At 35.5% G+C, this 21,184-nt stretch overlaps 1 protein-coding gene and 1 long non-coding RNA gene across 2 annotated transcripts in view; both read right to left on the bottom strand.

Moving 5' to 3' along the window:
- The window catches only part of LOC134665840 (cystinosin homolog), a 231,110-nt gene that overhangs the window by 85,548 nt on the left and 124,378 nt on the right, over positions 1–21,184 (bottom strand). The window lies entirely within an intron of this gene.
- The window catches only part of LOC134666316 (uncharacterized), a 60,643-nt gene that overhangs the window by 14,223 nt on the left and 25,236 nt on the right, over positions 1–21,184 (bottom strand). The window contains exon 2 of the long non-coding RNA XR_010098480.1: positions 9,769–9,799. This is a non-coding gene — a long non-coding RNA (uncharacterized LOC134666316). The remainder of the gene's footprint in view (positions 1–9,768; positions 9,800–21,184) is intronic.

Genomic DNA, 21,184 nt, shown 5'->3' with positions numbered 1-21,184 from the left:
AATTTTACAAAACGCTGAAATTACTTTTATTGTCTTCTAATAATATCCCCAAATACAAAGATTGACCTCCCGCGCTTGAAAAATTTTTTGATATCCATACAAACTTTCAACCCCTTTTTCACCACCTTGGGGGATGAATTTTCTAAAACGCTGAAATTAGTTTTCTTGTATTTGAATTTGATACTTATTTACAAAGTTTCAAGTTCCTAGCTTAAAATAAAATTTGCACCCGAAGACGAACTTTCATCCCCTTTTTAACCCCCTTAGGGGTTGAATTTCCAAAAACGTTGCAATCACTTTTTTTGTAATCGGCTATTATGCCTTTCTACGAAGTTTCAAAGCATTTGTAATGGATTAAAATTTTCAACCCCTTTTTAACCCTGTTAGGGGATGAATTTTACAAAACGCTGAAATTACTTTTCCTGTCTTCTAATAATATCCCTAAATACAAAGATTCAAGTCCACCACTTGAAAATTTTTTGATATCCATACAAACTTTCAACCCCTTTTTCACCACCTTAGGGGACAAATTTTCAAAAACGCTGAAATTAGTTTTCTTGTATTTTAATAATATATCTTTTTACGACATTTCAAATTCCTAGCTTAAAAAAAAAAATTAACCCCATACAAACTTTCATCCCCTTTTTAACCCCCTTAGGGGTTGAATTTCTCAAAATCGCTTCTTATCTCTTGTACACTTTATAAATGCAATCTGGCGTGCAAATTTCAACTCTCTGGCTTTTGTAGTTTCGGCTCTGCGTTGATGAATCAGTCAGTCAGTCAGTCAGTCAGGACACTTGCATTTATATATATAGATAGATTAACTCCTGGAATATGTTGACAGTATCTCTTATAGAAGAGAGAGTAAAGTGTGACTCTTGATGAGAGTAAAGTTTAACCTGAGGTCAAATAAGTGTTCCGTAAACAAAGTTTTGTACGGAACACTAAAAATATGTGAGGAAAACAGGAGTTTCACTAGATACTTTCTCAAAACTGTTAGAATATGTTCACTCATTTGTTCCGAACCCTAGATTTTACAGATTTACTATAAATTTTCTTTGAACAACAAACCTAGCGATAGCGGAAGCTTGTTAGACGAAAATTACTTGGCTCCGATAATAATTAAGAATCTCCTCTAACAATGTGATGATATTTCCCATAATATCGATCAAACCCCAACCTTCCCAATCATGCATTATGTGCACTTGTGCAGTGCATTTCCTTCGCAGCACACGCAAACTGTACTGCACAACTGAACATGCACAATGTTGCCGCACGCCTAGCCAAAGGTTGTGAGAACCGTTACGCTATCAGCTTTTACGCTAAAATGTTTCCGATTTTTTGCCCAGCGTTACGATAACAATTACGACATAACAGTTTTGTACAATTGCAGCTATAGTAGGGTCAGTAAGGTCATTTAGCATGCACTTTAGTCACAGGCGATGCCGCTTGGCATGATTGTTCCTTAGGTCAAACAAAGTTGATCTGGCCCGGTAGACAGGAGATAAATAAAAACAACAAATTTGTACCAAAAAAGGGCAAAACGCATGGAAAAATTATTAAAACATTATATTTAAACTTTTAAAATGTCAAATTCAGTGTTTTAGTAAACATTTTTAATCTTTGATTTTGGGCATAGTTCCATTTGTATGGAAATTGTTACCGCCACGCGCTATAAATTATTTTTTTATTACAAAATAATGTATGAATGCCTACTATAAAGTGATATTTTCCAGAATAAAGAATACATGGGCTACATCGTACAATTTTTTATTTAGTGCAAATCGCCACACTGTGATTGTAACATCCAAAATTGTCACAAAAAATGACATAACTTTTTCATGTTTTGTACAAAAATCTTTTTTTTTGTATGGAAAGGCATAATAATTATTTCAGAAATGAATTCCTCGTCCCTAATTTATACGAAAATGATATATAACTTGCCCTAGTTGCTAAGACTAGGAAGGAATATAGCATAGATTGGACCTGGGGAGCCGACCCTTCCCCCCCCCCCTTCTTGGGGGGTCTGCATGGTACGATCTCCTGGCTACCGGGCCAGATCAACTTTGTTTGACCTAAGGAACAATCGTGCCAAGCGGCATCGCCTGAGACTAAAGTGCATGCACTTCCATACATTTGTGTTCCTTACTGACCCTACTACTAATCCATTCTTTAATTAAAGCGGTTAAAGTAAGCAGCGATAGGAACGCGTATACAATTTAATATATATGTAAATTTACGTGTGTAGGCCGCGATGACGACACATTTTGAGTTATTTAAAAGGTCAGCGAAGCAAGGAATGGAGTATAAACTTAAAGAACAAAGAAGTAGTTAAGTTCGCTTTGTACGTAAGTATGCATACTTCTACATAGGTACATATATGTAATTTAATGTCCTTACATTGCACTGCTGAGTACCCACTGGTAGAGGTACGGTAAGCTTCTGAGTTCTAATCCCATACAAACAGGTTATTTTTATGTAGTATGCATGTTATAAGATAAGATAAGATAAGCTTGGGACTACGAGTAAATCTTAGTAAGATGTTTTCATTAATAAATTCCTCAGTGAATGAAAGTGGAGGAAACTACAACACTAAAACGTTTCTTCATTGCAAAAATAATAAAGCGGTTAATCGAAGAATTCCGTTACGAATTGTTGCCGTTATTCGAGATCAATTATTTGTAATTTAGAGCTACATTATGATTGAAATTACAATTCGCCGAGATGACTTCATTTTACCGGTTTGTCCATACTACCTAATTGTACACCAACTTATCTATTATATAATCTTTTACAGTTTTTTTTTTGGAGATTATAGGTAGTATTAGACTAATATTTTTAGTATGTTATGGTAACACGCATAATTTGTCAGTTACAAATTTAAAAAAAGCTTGCGACCTCGAGGCTTTTTCAAAAGGCAAGTTGGTGAACTTTCTATCAGTCCAATAGAAGTAGGTACGTTTAGGTATATTTAAGTATACCGTTCGTGAAATGGGCACCTGTATACGTAAAACTCATTGATGTTAGTCTTCCGGTAGTATGGCTCTACTACGATCTCTACTATGACCGCTGCGCTGAGTGTTCTTCAATTATGTAATTTATATGCTTCCGACTAGTCCTACTGACTACTGGCATTAACCATTGTTATCCTTTCACACACTACAATAGACAAACAAGATGACATTGTAAAATAATTATATAGGTGACAACATAACTAACTAGACAACGACGTCTTGTGAGGTTGATGGAACCCTCCCCTAGACAAACAAATGAAAATTGGCGCTGGTATTTGTATCTTAGTAGATAGTGGTTGTTTAATATCAAAGTGAAGCTGACATGACCCGAACAAGGTCATGTCATCTTCACTGATGGGAGATGCTTTCTTCATAAACGTGTCATTAACATATTTTATTACCCAATTAAAAATAATGGTTGTCTGTAAAGTCGGTTTACGGACGACAATTTTGCGTGATCACGTCATAAGAAAACTGAAGATCTCAAGAAAAATGGAGATCTGCCCACAACGTTACCATGGAAATTTGCCCACAACGTGACACTTTTTCGTGCATGCTACCGGTATTCATCGATTTTTAAGACGTTATCACGTCAAAAAGTGCTATATGTATAGGTAGGTCGCATTGTAGGCATGCATAGGTCATATAACCGGCCGGACGCAGAATCTCACCGTCGAAAGTAACGAAACGTGTTCTGCGCAAAAAGGAAAATCAAGATGAATAGCCAATTTCGTGTTTACAAAAATGCATAATACTTAGTCCCTAATGGTCATTTCGTTATTTAGCATGTTTCATCTGACATTTAACTTGCCCATAACAGAAATGAAACAAAAGTGACACATGCATTTCTTGGAAATGTTACGCTCGTAAATCTACCATTCGCTGCATGCATCTCGTGTTTGCAGTCATTCAGGTCATCGTTTCTTAGAAAGGACAGATGAAACAAAAAGCTTTCGCTTTTAGTATCTCCTAGTAGTCGTTTAGGAGTAGTATTAGTAATAATTGATTGCAGAAATCAAGTACATACGAGTAACACAGTCGAGAGCGAACTTATAAAGTTTAAGGAATAAAGACACTTGGCACACCCTGTAAAAAGCAATAATAAAGTCAATGTGGCTAATTCCGTCATACTCATAGGGCCTATTCCGTCCACGAACGTGTGTTTCTTTGATTTTCAATCATAGGAAAAAAACCATTTGCTTTTGATTGCTGAAACTAAAAGCAATAATCGCTGCTTTGCCCATGAAATTATCAATTTCATTCGTTGTTCGAGAAAAACGCTAGTTGACAGATAGAAATAGAAATCGTTTATTTGCAAACCATGGTACATAGGTGGTACAATAAAAATAGAATCACATGGCACCCTATAAAGGGTATAGCAAGTATTCTTATAGCTAGGTAGGACTACTTTGTATAGTAGCATAATGTTATTATTTTTTTGTTTTTACACATTGCCATTAGGCAGGAACGTAGATTGTTTTAGCCACAGTTAGGTTTTTGCGGCTTGGCTACATTTTATTTATACTTAAACCTACGAGGGAGATCAAAGTTAGGATGTATTTTATACCTACTTATAATTAACTTATTACTATTTAACTTATTACAAACTAAGTAGAGCTATCTTCCATAAATTTTTGTATGGAATAGTATGCTTTCCTTATAAGAAGTGATTTTAGATTTGATATGAAGGGGTTTAATTTCTCTATATTTCTTATTGTGTTGGGCAATTTTAGCCACATTGCTTAACTAATCTAACGTCACATAATTTAATATTCCTACCCAGGGGCAGGGTATACTTATACAGCTGCAGTTAGTTTGTCGTTAGTCAGTGAATGAATACACGGGTTGCGTAAAATATTGTTCACGATATCGGAATGCAGCCCAAAGCCACAACCGGACGTGTAGAGCCGTGTCTTTAAATTCCAATTTACTGGAAAATTATGGACCGCGGAACCGTAATTTCCTGGTAAGTGCATATACTTGGCTTTGTATTAGAATCTTGTAATCTAAGGTCTCAGTTGCGACAAGCCGCCTTGTAAACTATTTCGTAAGTTTACGTTCGATTAAGTAAGTTCGTTTGAACCTATGTCTTCTTTTGATTGTAATCGATTTATAATTTTTACACATTTATAAATCGCATGCTTAAAATAATTATGAACGGAAACTAGCTTAATTCAAGTTCTAGTTCAAGTTCAAAATGTAATTACAAACTAGTTTTTAATAGAGATCAATTTCTTAGACTCTACTCAAAAAGTACGTAATTAACGTAATGTATCAATTGGTCATAATGAAAACTAGGCATACAAGTTGTTTACATGGATATAATCTATTACCTATTTATTGTGTTTTCTAATGTTCGAACAAAAGTAGTACTAGGGACCAAAAGTTTGATCCCACCACCCCGATTTCGTCTTCCAGTAGTTATTCAATAGCTAAGTATGTATGTAATAGGTAACGTTTTGCTTTATTGATATTCTTGTTTTTATAAGATAACTAACATACATAATTTCTTTCTCATTCCGTTTGCAATATTTCGTTACGATTTGTTTAGTTTTGAAGGAGGAAAATGTCGAGGACAAACTTCGTTTTTTTTTTTAAATATGCTACTTCTTTGCTTGAACTGCAGTTGCCCTTATTGCATTCTTAGAAGTCGTCCCCGTCAGCACTACGGAGATATTTACCTAAAATTCTGAAATCTGAGAAGGGACGCTGCTGATACGTCTTAAATTCACACAGCAAAGATCGTAAGTACTTACAGATTAGGCAAAGGGTATTGCTTCAACTGGCCCAAACAAGGTATTAAAAGCAGTCTGATCCGAAATACCTGCCGTCAATGTATCAGTGGATTTCGCCACAGATGACCATTACTTGCCTCTCACGCTACCGGTAGCATGAGTCACCACTAACTTTGGACATCCTAGGTATTAGAGATATTACGAAATTGATCCTTAAGTTACTTTGATATAAGTAACTGGCCCTAGAGTGAGCTAATATTTTAATGTTACGCTACTGTTAGGAATCCTAATATCTCGTTTAGAATAACACTGTATTTACTTTGATTATGATTTCGAAAGCTATTACTTCATAGAGTAAGCTTTATTGTACAGTATCAAAAATATAGTCTCTACTCTACTTCAAAAGGCTTAAAATTTTTAATAATTCATTCCTTTTTTAGTGTTCAATTTTTTGAATGGATTATAATAATCCTTTTTCAATTTTATCGGTAATAGTAAGCTGCACCATCTCGCATGGCAACACAATAACACCAAATGCTCTTAAGGTATCTCTAGTATCTACATACTTACAAAAATATTGCGTTCACTTCACAGTTTTGCCTGTGTAGGTATACATATATATTTTAACGTCCTTGCAAGTGGTCCAACCTTCCTTTTTCGGTGCAATACGCAGTGGGCCAACGGGTTTTTATCTGCAAATTCGGAGTTTCGGACACGAGATACGGCGATTTTTATTCATAAACGGTCCCACTTTCGCTTTATTGATAAGCGGCGCCTAAAAAGGAGAAAACATTTAAAAGTTCCGAATAAAGCTGGCTTTTTCGGAATATTATCTTTGATCTAGAATTTTGAGTGTTTTAAGACTGTTTTCGTCGACGTAAGAAAGCTTGCATTTTAGTTCTACTCCTTTAATGCTTAATCACGGAATTACGAAACAAGCTACGGAGCAAAATTACCTTATCACCACGTTTGTCATGTAATGATTACGTGTGAAATTGCTAGTAGTGAATTTCTTAAAAGAAAGCCATCGTAATATCATTACCATTTATATAATTTTCGCATTTACCGCCTAATCGTTTTCCTTCCTCGTTGTAACAGTAATTTAGCGATTGCAATTCTTGTAAGACGCGTGTGCGCGTCTATCGACTCGACGCGTCGACACGAACGCTAATGAACAAAGCGATTGAATTAAATAATGATAATGATAGTATCGTTAATTCATTATTGTTGGTTGGTTTGCACTTAAGCGGATCTTTAGCACGCTGACGCGTTAATGATGGGTTAAAGTAACAATCGTGTCTTCGTTTGCAACATCTCAATGCGTATTGTTTAAAACATTACCTTGATTTGATACCTACACATTAAAATAGAGTTAACTTTCAACAAATCGTAATCAATACTCGTAAGGGATACTTACTTATTTTTTTCTTAGGTAGGTATCTATAATATTCAGCTTTAATTAAGTATGTATACAAGACGCGACTTTAAAACACAATAATATACACACAATACCTTGACATTAAAAAATATCAGCCTTTAACCTCAATTCTAAATTCAGAAGAAATTCGGTGTTTTTTTTTATTGTTTTTACGTCTTTATTTGGCACTTTAAGTTAGCACCTAATAAAAGACAAAAATATTATTGCAATTTCTACAATTTCTACATGTTAAACAAATCAGTAAGTAGATTAGATGCGTGAGAGTTAAACATGCTTTCAAAATCACTCTCCAACGTTTCTCACTTTGCATATTCTGATTTAAATGTTCAATTTATGCCACAGACAACCACGGTTCGTGTCTCGGCATCAGATAGCTATCGTGTTGTTCAATTTCAAATATTGTAGCCAATTGAGACGGCGAGGATAACATGGCTATTCGTGGGCGGAAACGGTAATGACGATGTTTTATTGATAAGATTTGTAAGGGTATCTCTATAGGAAATCTTATCAAATCATACGATACAATCGAAGGCACACGCCATTCGAGAAACCATGCATTAAAGAAATTGTCAAAGTGATATGGGGAGAACCTTGCAAAGTAGGAGTGCCTATGGTAGCAATAGGTAACTAATATATCTTTATTTCACTTGCTATATATTTAATTCCATAAGCTGCCATCTTTAGAATTAGTTCGGCCGTGACATTGCAAGTTATAAATATCGAAATGGTGGCCACATCACCTTCTGCCACTTTCTCAAGTCAAATTGGACCTGCACCTTACGGTCACATATCACGCACGCACGACTGTGAGGAGTTAATCAAAAGTCTTTCAATGTTTTTTTTTTTATCTTCGTATTTTAAAGGGAACCTTTATCAAACGGGACATGTCGGCTCCGTTGGGCCTCTACATTACCTACATCACACACACATTACATTACATTATCTAGTTTCAATAAATGTTATACTAGTTATCAAAAAAATGGTACACTAATTTTGCAGTTTTAGATAGGGGTTCCGCCAAAATCGACTGAAAAACCCCAACAACCATTTCTTTATAGCCCCCAGCTTCAAATTTTCTTGATCAACAAACAATCAATTTTAAATGCCTTTTTTAACTGAATGTCATACGAAGCCCGCATGGAGTTTTAAGTATGCTTGTCATATCATAATAACCAGGTCATATTAGGTATAGTGTTGTGCTTAAATATATGTATTGTTTTGAAGAAGACAGGGTCTTCCATTATATAATTTATATCCCATTGAGGAGTGTCTTTTCCATAAGGGTTTATTTTTATATGATGATCATAGAAAAATAAGGCCTTTTGAAAAGTCTCTTCTCCATTGTTTTAGGTACTTTCTACATAATTTGCTGCCAAGGAAGTGGAATTCCGCATTAAAGCTTGTCCCACTTTTCTAAAATGCTGCAAATAAGCTGCCAACGTACCTAAGAGCTTTCTCATTCAATTATGTGATTATAGTATAACCACCTGTCTCATGAGATTTTGCGCCATAAGCAATAATTCGACAAAATAATGGTTTCTTTAATATGTAGCGATATAGGCTATTTTCATTTTAACTTGTACTTTAAAGCACGACTTAAGTCGTGTTTCAGTAACGTCTAACCGTTACTTTCCTAACAAAACGTATGGGATTTGACATTGACCGTAACGTAACAAGTAAAAATGTACTATACCGTCAAGAGGAAAGGATAGAATTGCATTTCATATAAGATTTAGCATTCATATAGATTTAGGTAACCATCCTTATGGGAGATCAACCTTGTTGAAGATATTGTAACTTACTTATACGATAGTATCGATTTATTATTCACATCAACATTATCCAAGTGGATGGAACAAAGCACAAAGCTGCTGCCATAACAAATTTATTTTTCTCAAAAATGGACGGCAAAGTCGACTTTGCCGTCTAAAAAATTGGTCGCGAAGCGCGTAGTTTATGGTCAGACAAAAATTAAAAAGTTAAAAACATTGCAGTCTCGATTTTGGGACTGCAATGTTGCATACAAATTCCATTATTTGTCGAGTTCCAAACTTTTTAAAAGTTGAAATTACCATATCAAATGAAGGCACAGGCCCATTAAACAGCCAAACAGATGAATAGTACCGCGACTATTTAGATGTCTCAAATAGGTTGGCGTATTTTTGGCAGAAAAATACACTTCTAGTTTTTTATTAAAAAAAATAAAAAGGCGGCAAGGGTTTTTTTCTGTCAAAATATATATGTAAGAACGTTGCTTTTGTAAAATATTTCTATGATATTTATATTTCTTGCACCATTTTTGAGAAAAGCACTATATATGACTCGGCTGGAAGGCTACTTGCTGGCTTCGGATTCAATTAAACGGACTCCCAAGGTCGTCCGTTTAAAACGAATCCTCAGCCTGCAAGTAGCTACTTCCGAGCCTCGACAATAATGTACTATATTTAATGCAGCATTCTCCCCTAACTCACCCTAATGTACAGTACACGTTGATATTATTATCATTGCACTTAATCGTACGTGACAGGTGCAGGCGCCATCGCCATAATGATACGGTCACGAAATGTAAATCTCAAATTACCTGAAGCCGGTCGTTGCAGATCGTGAGTTTCCTGTAACAACAATTACAAAGTTAGGTTAGGTTAGTTTGAATGGAAGTAATAGGTACTTTAAAGTATAAAGGTACATATATTTATTTTCAGTTTCAGGTAGATGGTAGATACCTTAAAATGGAAAAATAAACTAACGTAGGTATCTATAAAATAAAACTAAAAACTAATACTAAATAAAATTAAAATACTTCTAAGAAATTGGGCCCCTTTGGCATGGTGCCGAGGACGCTGGCAGCATTTCCTCGCTGTATTGCGATGCTAATACGTTTTGCAAGAAAGCTGTCAGCTCTTCGGTCACCAACTCACCAGTGAAGTCGGTTAATCTTTTTGAAATCTTTAATAAATAAGTACTTTTAGAATGTTTTTCGATAAATTAAGATGTTTTCAAAATTTGTTTCAGTAATTTATCTATAAATTCGGATGTGGGTGCCTGATGGTATATAAAACTTCTCTTTGACAACATCTGAACTGCAAAAATGTTGCAGGTTGTATTCTTATACATAATTATAATTTTGCGTTGATTAGAGCTGTTATTCATTCATTCTAACATCTAAATTCACATTCACAACAGGTTCGGTCGCACTAGGGCTAGAGACATTTGTGCAGCTAAAGTTCTGATGTTTTTATCTACGTGACAAACGCCATACACCCAAGCAGTGTACTAGCTAACACCGTCTTTTGTTTTTGTGAAAGCTACCTATAATAACACTTAACATTCGCAACGCTCTTGAACCCGCGTCTTCTCGATTATCTACGTACGAGCCAATTCCACGCATGCTGCCACAAATTACCCCCCACCATCAAACAAGATTGGAACCTAATCGAAAAACCATAAGGTTACAAATTGAATGGGATTAAACGTGGAACACATAAGAAGAAAGCTGTTACGTTGGGCTGAATGTAGTATTGTCGCAATGATGAAAGCATTACGTGACATCTGATGGGTTAACAGGCGAAAATGCAGACGTGCGTGATAGACAGTTTCGAATTACCCAACCAAACCTAAGTCCCTTCCCGTCTTATTTCCAATCGGCTTACCCGAAAAAACATTCTATGTAAGTAGCCTGCCGGCCTATCCATCCAAGGTGACAATCGCTATCGCTACGACAACGAAACGCTTTGTGTCTCTCTATCACTCTTCCATTTATTAGTGCCGTAGTGCGGCAGTGACAGTAAAGTTGTGTTTCGACCGCTACGGAGCGTAAGCGATTGGCATGTTGGCTAAGCGGCCTGGTTCTTTGGGAAATGAAATGGGCTACCTGATAAAAATAGCATGTATGTATGTATGTGTATCCTTCTCATTTATAAAACGCATTTAAATAACTACTACATTCCTTGAAGTAGTTAGACATAGCGAATCTAAAAATATTTTTTAATATCTGTTTAGCAATCACCAAGGTCCAATGTATACAATAAACTGATTATTTAAATAGTGTTCACATTTTTCGTTTATTTACCCAAAAGTTTTTAAAACAATTATTTTGTCACTCCCAAAAACTACCTACGTTGGAACAACCTTACATAAACTGGCGTAACTAACTTTTCCTGTTACTTTTCCAGTCTTAAAAAACCTTCAGATTAGTATCACGTCGGTATCAGATTAAGCAATAGACGGTCACGTTCATCAAATAGAATTATCGTGAACGAGGCAAATTATACCCAGATGATTAGCGCAAAGCAGGACAAATCTTAGCCACCAGCGAACAAAGATAAACAATTGTAATCTTTATGTCGTTGAAATAAGAACTTCGTCATATCTTGGATAATCTGGCATATCTTGCAGCGGTAGTAGTTGAGAAATATAACGGACAATCGGGACCGAGATGACCGTGTTAGCTGTTTGTGTTTTGTTTTGTGTTCAACGTGGTCTTGGTGGTTCAGCTGTTTAATGGGATAGAATGTTATGATTATATGAATAATATACCTAATAACATACCTACAAATCATGATGCCTGTTTAACAGAGAGATAATACCTATCTCAGAATACAGATTTCTATGTCCATTAACATATAATTGATATGGTACCAAAACAGTTTATTTAAAATATGAAACCACAAAATAAAAAACCAAATAAAATAATACTAAATTAATAAAAATAAAACCTAAACTACAATAAAAAAATCGCCCCTCGGCAAGGTTCCGTAGACGCTGGCAGCATTACCTCGCTGAATTGCAATGCTTATGCGCTGTGCGACTTGTGCGAGGAAGCTGCCAGCCCCACGGTCTTTGCTAACGCGCCGAAAAATTTCAGAGCACCGGGACCCCACGGGCCGAGTGTTTCTACACCAAAAGGGGTAAAACTATAAGTTATACCTACATAATGTTTGCTTAATCGTATTGAATATAATAATATAGAATAAGCCATAAGTTAGAATGTTCCTTTGATCGACTAACCCCCTAAAATAGCTACGGTACCCACTACTGCACTGTTTTGTATTTAAAAATGTAAGTTAAATAGGTATTTAGTTAAGTTTAGTTTAAGTGTACATTTGCATGCTAAACTAGCAAAATATGTTTAAGCACAGATATATGTTATCCTTACCAACTCATTGTACCATATTTTAAGCAAATAAAGAATATTCTATTCTATTCTATTCTAAAATACTATTTATGGTAGGTACCCTTGACTCAAACATTTAGGTACCTACATTGTGACCTAAAGATAAAGTTAAAGATTAAAGATTTTTTACGTTTTTGCGAATCAAACATGCAATAAGTAGCTTATTAATCGCTTTATTATTACTTAGGTACTTAATTTTACTACTTAATTTTACAGTGCATTGGTGTTAGCTGTAATGCTGTAAAATTTGTTTTCAATAAATATCAATATCAGCAATATCAAATATCAATTGTTTCAAAGCATAGATATCCATGACATTTGTTTCTATGTACCTAGGTGAGGTTGGAATTAGAGCACCGTAAATGGCCAGTGTGCTACTATTAGCATTAGCACTGTCGTGCATTCGTAATAAAAACATTAAATTTCTTAATATGGCACGTGCGTAAGTAGTACCGAGAATTTAAAGTATTACATTCCGATAGTATGATATGTCGTAGATTGTGAAATTAGCACCGCCACGCCACGCCACGACGTTAAAACTATGCTAAGCATGTATTGATACACCTGAACACACTGCTCCTGTATTTACCAGCAGGTTACACAAAACCCTTTGGGTCGAATTGTAGGGCCCCAAACATAGAGATAACCTCCAAGGTAAAAATTAATTGAAGAAACATGTTTTTAACGTACATACCTAAGTATTGCATTTCTAAAGAAATTAATGTGCTAAACTTCCAAAAATGTATTCTATGTAAGTATTCTACAAACGTTTTACGTGACTGCTCCTCCATATAAATAGTTATTTGTTTTACAAGGGGGCAAAGTTTTTGTGCTAATATTGATACCCGAGCAAGCGAAAGATTCCAAAATTGAACCACTCGCTACGCTCGTGGTTCGAAAAATGGAATCTTGAGCGTTGCGAGGGTTTCAAAGCACGAGGGTTAAACAAAATTTGCCCCCGAGTGAAACACAAAATTTTTCACCACATCAACCCGAAGCCAATATTAAATGTAAAATATCAAACAAAAACAAACCAAATCAAATCCAAATGAATGTTATTAAATATTTATCATCCATAATCATCATTTGAAAGTCAATTCTACCAGTAAACATAAGAAAATAACTCAAAATTTGCATTTGATTACTTTGCCTCACTTGTGAATAAAATGCAACTTTGCTATTAGTTTTTGAATTGCAAAGTAAGCCTTTCCGAGCTAGTGTGGTGAAAAGTGAATTGTCATATAGGGACCATCATTTGACGCGAGAGGTACACGAGTAGGTAGTCAAATAAGGTAGAAACTAGTACTTCTACCTTAATTGTAATCAGTACGGATATGATGGTCGTTCTTGTCTACGTGACAGCGTGATAAAACGGTGTCCGTTCGCTTTCTATCCCACGGTGTTAAAAAGTGACAGTTATTTTATCACGTGGATAAAGATGGATAAAGCAATCCATAAAACGCCGGCAGGTTTACTTGGCACTCATTCCTACTATGAAAAGAAGTTCACCGTGGCACGAACCAATAATAAAACAATTGCAAACATGACAAATCGCCTAACGAGTCTCCACCAATGCAGTTAATCATCTCATTGACTAACTGATCCCACGATACTGCATTTAGTTATTGTTTCTTGCTACATAGGCTACATACCAGATGGACAAGTAATTTGGTTTCGCAAACGACTTCTGGTTGTCATTGCTGCTATGTGATTTATAGTGTCGGATTCTGAGCGAATACCTATGATGTATATCGTTATGAAATGTTACATATGCTTTGACACCTACGGTCTCGAAACCTCATTAGTCATCACGTATCTACTTGTACGTATTATCGAGAATTAACATTAGTACCTAGGGCTAAGCTTTATTTTAAGTTTATTTATAGACAGTTTGTATTCTTATTTTTAAACTTATTTAATGTTTTATGGTAATTGTGTTATAAAAAATTCCTAGGGCTAGGTTTATTATTATGTACGCATGTATCAAGTCAAAAACGACAATTAACGTAAGCAAAATAGAATACGCAAGTATGTACTTACACGACACTTTCTGACGCCGTTCTACAAACGCTCTATTTTGTCGTTATCGACAATATCGACGTGTTGCGGCTATAATTATATATATACATACCTACTCCAGCGAAGCTCACTGGAAAGCAATTTTTCTACGCGACAACGTTATTGTCTATAAATCTAACATTGCTTTATTAAGGTAACGGAGAGGGTGTCTATAAATCTAACATTGCTTTATTAAGGTAACGGAGAGAGTTACCTTAATAAAGCAATGATTTATAGACAATAACGTTGTCGCGTAGAAAAATTGCTTTGTAATTAATTTATTTGAACAGATAAATAAGTACCTACCTAAGTATATAGCGCTAATGAAAAACTAACTCTCTAACGTACAAGAACTATATAGGTGTGTTACAATACGAGAATGTAATTCATATGTCGAGATTTGAGCGAGCTTATTTATAGCTATATGTGCTTTCTTTACTCGTAAATAAATAGTGTAATTATAATTACGCAGTAGACTTCCTTTAAAGATAATATTTGGCCTTCATATCATATGCAGACAATGTATACTTGCTTTAGTTTCACACATATTAAATTTTCCCCGCTTTCCAGCGTACCGCATACAATTTGCCGTAAATCTAGTTAAGTAATATCGTAATGGAAAGATTGCAAAGTATACATATACGTAACCTAGTATTACCGACACGCACTAACACATGCACTAATTATCGGAAGCCAATCTGTAACGAAATTATCGGTAGCTACTTTAGAATGTAGCATTTACTTAATTAATGTTTTAAATAAGTATTTAGAATGTTTACAAACGTCAGTAACAACTAATATTAGTTTTATTTTAATTAGGTATATATATATACCTATATCTACATCTAAAGGCTATGTGTTTGATCACTCACGATCTTAATCTATTGAAATGGTTGAAATCAAAAAGAGACAGCTTTAGCAAACACAATAATTATGTATCTATTTACAGTATTTACATATACCTACGTAAATAACAAACCGTTTCTTTTGAACTGGCCGCAGGTACCGCAGCTTTTCGAATAAAAACACATGTTTAATCAATCCCATTCATTATAATAATATGATGTAAATTAATAATGCACAATTAAAATTGGCTTTTTTCCAGCAGCGGATGTGGGTCAAGAGCAACGCCTTGCATTGCTTTGTCTCGTAAATGGACGCTTGATTTTGGAATTGCTAGTGACAGTGTAAGATTTGACTCAGAGATAAAATATACAAGTATGCATAAATTTGTATTTATTTACGCAAACCGTATATACATAATAAGGCAACCTTTATACTTAGGGTTGACAAAAATAAAAACCCGCCCCGGCTTCGCATGGGCAAACGTTAACAAATTTTACACCTAAACCTTCCCCAAAAATGACTCTATTGTCTCTATTTACATGTGAAAATCGCATGAAAATTCCGTTTAGTACTTAGTTTATGAGTTTATCGCGAACATACAGACAGACAGACGATCGCAATTTATCGAACAACTTTTTTACTTAAACCATCGCAATAAAATGAAACTTTTTACCAATTGTTTCATAACAACTGGTTACTCATGAATGAACGATAGTAATGATCTAAGTAAATAAACGAAACGCCCACTTCTTTCAAGCAAACAGTGGGATTTCGTACGAGGATATCTGCATAAAAGTGATAGTTATCAGTCAGCCGGTGAAGCGTGGAAACGAACATAAACACATGTAGGTTTGCATAATGTTTACGAGCAATATATAAATAGCATGGTACATAGTTAGGTATCTTATCTTTGTTCAGTATTTCTTGCACAAAAAGTTGAAATTTTATTATTCACACCACTTGTTTCTTTACTTTTATTGTCCATTATGAATTATATTACAATTGAAGACTTGAGAGATACCTACGCAATTTTATAAATATCTACCTTATTTATTTTGTAGACATTAACTTTTAAAGATAGAGGTCAATAGAGCCTAATAATAGCCTACTAAAATAGGTACATAATAGTACATTATTGTCGAGGCTCGGAAGTAGCTACTTGCAGGCTGAGGATTCGTTTTAAACGGACGACCTTGGGAGTCCGTTTAATTGAATCCGAAGCCAGCAAGTAGCCTTCCAGCCGAGTCATATATAGTGCTTTTCTCAAAAATGGCGCAAGAAACATAAATATCATAGAAATATTTTACAAAAGCAACGTTCTTACGCATATATTTTCACAGAAAAAAGCCCTTGCCGCCTTTTTGTTTTTTTAATAAAAAAATAGAAGTGTATTTTTCTGCCGAAAATACGCCAACCTATTTGAGACAGCTAAATAGTCGCGGTACTAATCATCTGTTTGGCTGTTTAATGGGCCTGTGCCTTCATTTGATATGGCCATTTCAACTTTTAAAAAGTTTGGAACTCGACAAATAATGGAATTTGTATGCAACATTGCAGTCCCAAAATCGAGACTGCAATGTTTTTAACTTTTTTAATTTTTGACTGACCATAAACTACGCGCTTCGCGACCTATTTTTTAGACGGCAAAGTCGACTTTGCCGTCCATTTTTGAGAAAAAGCTATTGGTTGCGTTGAATTTCGACAAAATAGCTGGCATCTATTCAGCACGCGGTATCTATATTCAGTAGGTATAGGTACCCCTTTTGTCGGAGACCGAAAAGTTTCTTCAACGTGTTAATTATTAACGTATTTCGCTCAATATCCGTTTAGCATAGTTTGTAACACATTCTAATCAGGCTGTTTGCACAGGCTAAGACAAACGTTACTGACCTACCTGGCACAGTTATTTGATTAGCTGTTCGTACTGCGGGAGCGACGTAAAGAGGCCAACGTATTTTACAGCGTCTGATAAGTTGATAACGCACATTTATACATACTTCGGTGAGGCTGGATTATTAAATTTATGAGGCGCTTTTGATCACTAAACATGGCTTTACGGTTTGATCCTAGTAAATAACTTGCTAACATGTATAACTGAAATCTTATCGATATCTTATTTTACAAAGACTTCGTTTCGTGCCTTCCTTCGCCACGAATCTTACGATGAAAATGTAATGTTTGAGATTGAAGACAGTAATGTACATATCTACATTACTTACAATATTTACAGTCAAGACTCACGAGCTGCATTTTTTTTTACTAGCCTGCCTGTCCACATGCAGTTTCTTTACTGCTTAAGTTTTATGTTTTATTTTGGTGTGCAATAAAGAATAATACACCCAGCTGCAAAAGTGCATAACCATGTTTTGAATGAATTCCATTCTTAAATGTTCATGCAATTTTGAAGCTCACTGTACATACATATAGGTATGTACCTACATGTAAATCATACATCACGTTACGGTGATATCAAATCCATGATATATTTAATTCGGTGACTTAAATTCTTTTTAGCTCTAAATCATTCTCCGATGTCTTGATGACACAATTACCGTGACCGCGTGTGACCCGCCATCATACAATTAATAATCATCTTTCTCACGAGTCTGCTTGGCAAATTAGTTTATTTTACTTATACCTAACTGTTATTTCATGGTATGAACGCCTAATGTATCAGGAGTGTATAAATTTGGAAGTTAGTATAAGGTAAATATTTTCTGTAATTATTCACATTTGCAAAATTATTAAATAAAATTATTGTTGTCTGTCTTATTAAAATTCAGCATACTCGTTTTCAAAGCAAAAAACTTAACGTTAAAATTTAAGCACAACTAATTAATATTATAAATTTCCCTTAAGTAGTGTTTTCTAATTTTTCTTATTAAAAAACAGCAAATTTTTTTGAGTAGGAAAGCGGCGCTGGCGCTAGGCCGGGAAAACGCTGGGTTGAAAAAGTAGAAGAAAACAGCTATTTTTTATACGATTTCCACTCACTGTCTAAAAAAAAGTTGCAAGTAACCTTAAAATGGGCCGCTGTAAAGGACTGTTTACAATGTTCGCTGTTGTTTACCGCAAACTTTTTCAAACAAGCTTATCGCTCGTTTTCTTGTCAACATCGTTATCGCACTGGCTGTATGCGTATGCACATAGTGCACATCCTGTTTTGTCGGGTTTGAAAGCAAAGATGAGATACTAAGGCGCAAAAAAGTACCGAGTGGTTCAGGTCATTCAGCCTTGCGTGAGTTCAAGTCCAGTCTCGTAACTAAAAATATAAAATAATAATATGTTATAAGTAAGCTATGCTGTCCCCTTATAGGGTTCATGTGAGAATTGTACATATTATATTATTATATTATATTTGACATCTATACTGTATCACGGTTGCAACTTGCAATTAAGAATTATGAATCAATTGTTTTCCATGGTAATGTACAGAATATATTTGTAATTTTTCGCTGAACAAATAGATACACATGCAGAAAACTGGCAGCACTAAATTCAGAAAAATATTTTGAATTTGAATTTGTTAAGACTGCAGTTGCGGGCATGAAGGGGCCTACTGATTACCAGTTCGCCGAAGGATGTCAGCTTGTCATTTTGCGTTTAACCACAGAATAAATAATAGTACTTGGTACAGAAGACTCACTCTCTAACAAAACGCGTCTGTTACGATCAGGACAGATATGGCCGCTAGGTGGCGACAGCGCCACGCGCGGCTTATGGCAAACCCCAAAATTGGGGTCGAACGGATGTACTTTTAGCTACCTGTAGCAAAGCGACGAAATCGCGGAGTGAGACACGCCTGGTTTAACTGACAGGCTGATATCGTCCGGCGAACTAACTGGTAATCAGTGGGCCCTTTTAGACAGACGGTTGTAACGAACAGCGCCTACGCCTTTATGTTTAGATAGTCAAACGAAGGGCACATTTAGAATGCAAATAGGAAAAGGCTAATATGTGGGAGAACCATTGTTACATTGGCTGTGATGATATTGGATGAGCATCCGGTTGGCATCGAGCGAAAGGCTGAGAGCCGCGAGAAGTGACACAGTTGCCATGGGAGAGTTGCATCAAGCTGTGATAATGAGCGACGTGAATGAAGATTTAATTCATTTGAATATACTCGTAAATACTGTATTTATAAATTTACTAAACTGTAGGTTTACTAAATACTTATCTAGGGGCCCACTGATTAACAGTCCGCCGGACGATATCGGCCTGTCAGTTAGAACAAAATTTTGACAGTTCCGAACAACTGACAGGCCGATACCGTCCGGCGGACTGTTAATCAGTGGGCCCCTAGACGGTTGGTAAAAAAGTTGCGCGGTAATATTCTATTCTAGTAGAAGATAGCTGAGTTTTGGGAATAAAAGTAATTAATATACTAAGACATTTTACATACTTAACATAATACAAACATGGACAGTTAACATTGCCCTGTTATGTAAGTATGTATTGTTAGTTAGTGCGGGTCAAATCTTGGAAGCGGTATTTGACCCACTTCCCGATTTTCGATTGAGCTGAAATTTTGCATACAGTAAATCGAAAGACAATGCAATGTTAGGTACGTACTCTAAAACAGTCGGCGAGAAAGCGAGAAAATGAAATTTTGGCAAATAGCTTATTATGATTTTATGCAATTAGAAACAATTAAGTACCTACCTACATAAGTATGTTGATAAGGAGTATTACGTTGATATATTTTTGCTTAAGGTCATCATCATCATCATCATCTCAGTCATAAGACGTCCACTGCTGAACATAGGCCTCCCCCTTGGACCTCCATACGTGCCGGTTGGAAGCGACCCGCATCCAGCGTCTTCCGGCGACCTTAACAAGCTTAAGGTACCGAGCAAGAAAACTGCAGTAATTGGGTAAAGAGGCATAAAAGAAAAATATTGAAAAACCATGTCAAAAAAGCACAAAACCACGATCGCTACTTAATTCGTCACGCAACCACAAAATTAAAAAGTTAACCAGCCGTTATATTACGGTAACTGTTTCTTAAATACTTAGTTTTGAATTATAATAGCGGTCTATTATGTATGCAAACTATGCCAGTTGGCTATATGACGGGCAGGCGCCATATAACGTGTGAAAAAACTTGCGATAGTGTCTTGATTGGTATATACACATGTTTGTTACTTTAGCTATAGCCCACAGCTCACCTACACTACATTATGTTATGTGGAAATCAATTTCGAGACCTGTCATGTTACTATATTTTCTGTCAGTTATTTAAATGACAGGTGGGTAACAATACTAACAATAGAAACGTTTTGTGGTGGGTTTTACGGCAGGCTCAATAATATATCCTTCTGATTCAGCTGCATTTTAAAATAATGCGTCAGTGAACGTCTTTCATTATTTTATCAAGCAAATTGACACATACAGCGGCCGCAGCAGGAACTGCAATACAGCTTCTGCTGTTGCCATCAGAATGTCACCTTCAGTAAAGTGCTTTGCTTTCAATATATTTGAATAACTCGTCGTGGTCCAAGTGCAATCCACCAACATAATAATTTTAGTATTATAACAAACGCCCGTTGATGTCTTTTATCGCAGACTTAAACACAGATTTTTTTACATTTTTTCTTCAAACTCGTTTATTTCAATACATTATTATAAATACTATCGTTAATTTAAATAAATTTTGGTATTTTTCTAAATTCAGGAAGAAGACAGGGCATGAAATCCAAGTCATTTTAGACGAAGACTGCACAAAAAGCAAAGTATAGTTTTAAATAGTACTAATAAAACCGGTATCATCCAATCCAACCTAGCGATAATTAACCTATCAACCATTTAACACAAAACGTAACTAACCAACTAACTATTTTGGCTCAGCGATCCAAAGAGAATCTTGGCCTCCGAAACGAGAGCGTGCCACCTGTCCCGATCCTGTGCAACTTCCTGCCAG

The sequence above is a fragment of the Cydia fagiglandana genome, chromosome 7 (assembly GCF_963556715.1).
Source record: "Cydia fagiglandana chromosome 7, ilCydFagi1.1, whole genome shotgun sequence".
NCBI lineage: Eukaryota > Metazoa > Arthropoda > Insecta > Lepidoptera > Tortricidae > Cydia > Cydia fagiglandana.
The sequence above is the reverse complement of the archived record's forward strand: the minus strand, read 5'-3'. Positions and strand labels throughout refer to the sequence as shown.